This window comes from Pinus tabuliformis, chromosome J (assembly GCF_031772625.1).
Source record: "Pinus tabuliformis cultivar Carrire ecotype Pingquan chromosome J, CPIR1, whole genome shotgun sequence".
NCBI lineage: Eukaryota > Viridiplantae > Streptophyta > Pinopsida > Pinales > Pinaceae > Pinus > Pinus tabuliformis.
This window is the reverse complement of record NC_142295.1, coordinates 165,858,171-165,862,869: the sequence shown is the minus strand read 5'-3', so window position 1 is coordinate 165,862,869 and position 4,699 is coordinate 165,858,171.

Here is a 4,699-nt window from a genome sequence, read left to right as displayed (position 1 = left end):
TTTTAAGTCTTTTGATTAAGTTCATTGTTTACATTCTATCATGCTCATTCCATTTATGTTCTTTTGCAGATTAAGTATTGTTGCTCTCATTTCATAGATTCATTGTTTTTCAATTTGTTTGATAGTACTCATGAATGATTCTAATTTAACAATGCACACATTAGTAATTTCAATTGATCTTTCACTTCTTTTAGAATAGGTTGCATTTAAATTTCATAATTTAAGAATTCAATGCTTTCTTGGTATAGGATTTGTTGCTTTCTAGAATAAATTTACTTTCACGTCATTAAAATAGATTTACTTTTGTCTTGGTAAAATAGATTCAACATAGTTACTGATCAAACAAGAAAATTACCTAGTACCCATTTTTTTGAGGTAGCGATGGGGTGAGGCAGAGGGAGGTGTGATGGGTGGCAGATTTAATTATTTTTTAATCTTAATTTTTATTTTTTGATTTTTATAATTTTAATTTTTTTTAAGTCATGAATTTTTTTAATTTTTTTTTTTTTTATTTTAACCTTTTTTTATTTTGGTAATGATTTAATTTTTTTTAAATGAGGTTTTTATTTTTATTTTTTTTAACTTGAAAAAAAAAATAGTTTTTTAAATAGTTTTTTTTATTTATTCATTTTTTTTTATTTAAAATTTTCATTTTTACAAGTTAATTTTGGTTTTTTTTAATATTTTTATGGGTTTATATATATATAATTATATTTGATTTATTTTTTGTCATGAATCGTCCCTTTGTCACCTGTCGGTTGGGCCTTGGGGTGGCGAGGGATTCGGCACTAATCCATTTATGGAGAGGAGATCTAGAATGATGATCAAGCGTTTCCTGGAGAGCAAGGACTACATTGAAGATTGGTTCCAAGAAGTGACTACGCCACAACATTCTTCCATTTTTCAACAAATCCTTGTGCTAAATCCAAATGAACAATTTGTCTCTCATATCTTAGTGAACATTGCAGTATATTTTTCAAATTTAGATGTGAGCATACTAGAGATATTGATTTGTAAATGGCTTCATTGGAAATACTTCTACACAGCTTTTCTTTTTCAAAATACAGTAGGATAGAATAGGGAAATAAAACCAAGTTTAATAATGTTTTTGAGTTTTCGAGTTTTTTAAAATTTTGATTTCATTTTCTTGATTTTTTCATTTTTTGTGGTGCAGTGAGAGTCACCTCATTTACTAACCATTGGCAAGAAAATCTACAATAAAAGGGATGTCTGTGAAGAAGAAAAACAAGTGGAGTTTAGAGAGCTAAAATTTCAGGTTTAAAAGATCAATTCTTCTTACTTTGTTTTTCAAATTTCAGATTCCAAATAAATAAAGAATTTCGATATTTCTGAGTATGCTCTCTTCTTGCACCTTGTCGTGACCTGGAAGATTAGAAAGGAAAGTTGGATAAATTAGCTTTGAAATTTCACAATAAAAAATGACTAGGAAATCTAAATTTATCATTGATTTTAAAAAGAAAAAAGAAAAAAAAATGATTAAAATTTGATCTCTAATCATCAAATAAATTTGTCTCATAGTTTGCTACAATAAATTCTTTTTCATTATTTAAAAAAAAAAACAAAACAAAATCCTATTTTTTCATTTATTTTCTAGAATAATTTCATTTTTTATTATTAAATAAAATAAAATAATAATAATAATAATAATGTTTTTTTCAAATTTATTTTTATTTTCAATAATAGTTTAACAAAAAAAATAATAAAATTAAAAAATTAAAAATAATAAAAATATATTTAAAAAATAAATTAAAGAATTAATTAAAATAATAATAATAAAATATTAAAAAATTATAATTTAAATAAATTGGTTTTTGGTCTTAAGCCTTTGGCTTGGCCTCACGCATGTCTTGCCTTTGGCTTGCTCCTCGACGCATATGCATGAGGTTGAGGCAGCCAACGGAAGGTTGAAGCCCTAGCACAAGTTGCCAAGGACCCCACACAGCACACAAACCAACTATGGGGCCGAGAGTTATTTTTTTAATTTAATAAAAAACAAATATATAAAAAATCAAAAACACTGTTAAAAAAATAAAAATTTCCAAACAAAAAAATAATGTCGAGAAATTTGCACAAAGAGGGGTCAGAAATTTTTTTGCTCCATCAACCATTTTTGTAGCAAAAAATTTTAAGTTTTGGTTGAATATTTTCCCAATTTTTATAAAATAAATTGGTTTTGAAATCCATTTCTTTTGGCAAAAGCATGAGTTCAATCGAAAATCAAACATTTTGGTGGCATGCAATTGCTTGACAAGTGCCTAGGAGCAGTTAGACACTTGGAATTTTTCTCAAAAATCCCGAATTTATTTCGCTAGTTGTTTGTCAAATTGTTGCCTCGTTAAGCATTTTGTCGAATGGTTAATATTTTTGAATTTAAATAAAGTTTTTATTACTTTTATTTTACAAATTTGAATTTTGGTCTATTGGTAACTCTTTAAATTTATAAAAGAGAGGTCATGAGTTCAAATCCAATGAAGGTCAAAATTCGTTAACTATTCAACAATTTTAACAAACCTTAACTAGGTAACAATTTCGTTGCCATGTGGCGACATTTCATTGGTCCATGTGGGAAAACATTGGTCAACATTGCATAGTCATCACCTAGTTGTCTGCCACGTCACCTTGTCCACATCGGCCTACCAAGTCAGCGTCCTTATCAACTTCTATATTGTCATGTGACACCTTCGGGAGCTACCATGTGGCACCTTCTAGAGTTATCACGTGGCACCCATCACCCTATTTTTACTATTTTGCTAAAACTTTAGAAGGGCATAACTTTCTCTGCACGATAGGATAGTTTTCTTTAGTATTTGAGATAATAATAAAAAAAATGGTCATTTTTTTATGGATTTTGCAGAAATTGGACTTATAAAACATCATCAAATCATTAAAAACATGTTCTTAACATGAATTTTCTTTAACTTGGTTTTTGAATCACTGAAATTTGATATCAAACGAAGAAATTATCAACAAAACACTGACGAGTAGTCCAAGATGCATCGCTTCCCAACAGGTAAAAGTGCATTTCATTTTTATTTATCTTCCTTGAATTTGTCTTATTATCACTATTTATGAATTTATTATGTATATATCATACAAAAAGAGACCGATCACCTCTCTCCTTAGAGAATCTTATGTTTTATTGCAGATTAGTGCTAAGCTTTTGCAGGGTCCAGGGTAATCAAGGAAGAACAATTTATGCACAACTAGTAAACCAATTCTTTTTCATAAGAAACATGAAGTCAAGTCCATGTCCCTCATTTCATTGTTACTCATTCATTTTCCTCATTCTAAACTTACAGTCCATCCATGAATTTACATCTTCCTACTAGTAGATCATGATCGCAAAACCATTTTTCCTTTGCAAATTTCACACTTTCCTACCTCACTTACATTTCATTCCTAACCCATGAATCAAGTCATTTAGCTCATTTACAAATTTGAGTTACCTCATTTTCCTTTTCCTTTTGCAAAATAAAACTTGCTTCATAAATGCAAATCTTTCATATATGGTCCTCTAAATCATTACTTTTATGCTCGTGTTAGATGATGGGGGATTCATTAAGTCCCCCTCTTCTAACAAGTCTTGACCCATTGACTTCAACACATCATCTGGGTTCGAGACTAGAGTTTTTTTTAGTACCTTGAGGCTTGTATGCTTTAAAGGCAAGTTATCTCGCCAATGAACTGTGGGAATACATCAATGTCCCATGTTTGGTGGATCTTCTACGTGACTTGACTTCAACTCATTTATTTGTATCTAGTAAGATGTACTTGGGCATCTTGACTCTCATTAACATTAATGGTGAGTAGTCTCATGTTGGTTAATGACATTCATTAATGGTCGGTAGTCCAATAATTTCTTTCTATGTTTGACATCAGAAAAATTCATTCACATAAAAAACAATTATGCCACGATGCGGATATGAATGAAGACTATATGATTCCAACAGCTTGTAGCAGTTCTCCAATAAATTAAAATTCAGTTTTAGAGTTCAGTAGTAATCTCAGCAATAAGGTTCCAATTTCATATTTCATCCACTATTCATACAACCAAGTGACAAAGAAGCATATCAGAGTCTTTTGCTTCACATTCCATGGTCTAGCAATGGTGGCCAAAATCTCACACATGCAAATCATATTGACTTTTAGGTAATCAAATGTATGTTGTTTTCTAATCTTTAGTCATTAATTCCTTGAATTCTAAAAGACATGTATTTGCAAAATTCCCATGTGACATTACTTTGCCCATTTCAAAATAAAAAATACCTTTAGTTGGGGTGGGGATATTCATTAACATTTTTCATTTCCATATTCCATAACCTCATACATTCTTGATCAACATGATTCTCTCAACTGAATGGTGTTGCTATTTTTGGTTATCTAAAGATAGATATGTTTTGTAGAAGATTCAAATCATAAGCAATGATTGATTAATATGCATATGAATAGGGCTTCATTTTTAATACATTCTTATGTATTCTTTGTTGCAACAAAAAGAAGAATAAAAGAAAAGTGTTGTCACACAAAAACCAACACTTGAAATAGTTATTGTTGCTACACAATATCCAATCATAAGAGTTGCCACTTAGATATCTTTCAGATAAAGAAGAGTATCTCAAAATCACAAAATGACTTAATCTTTTACCTCATAAAAGGCTAAAATCCATGATAATCAATG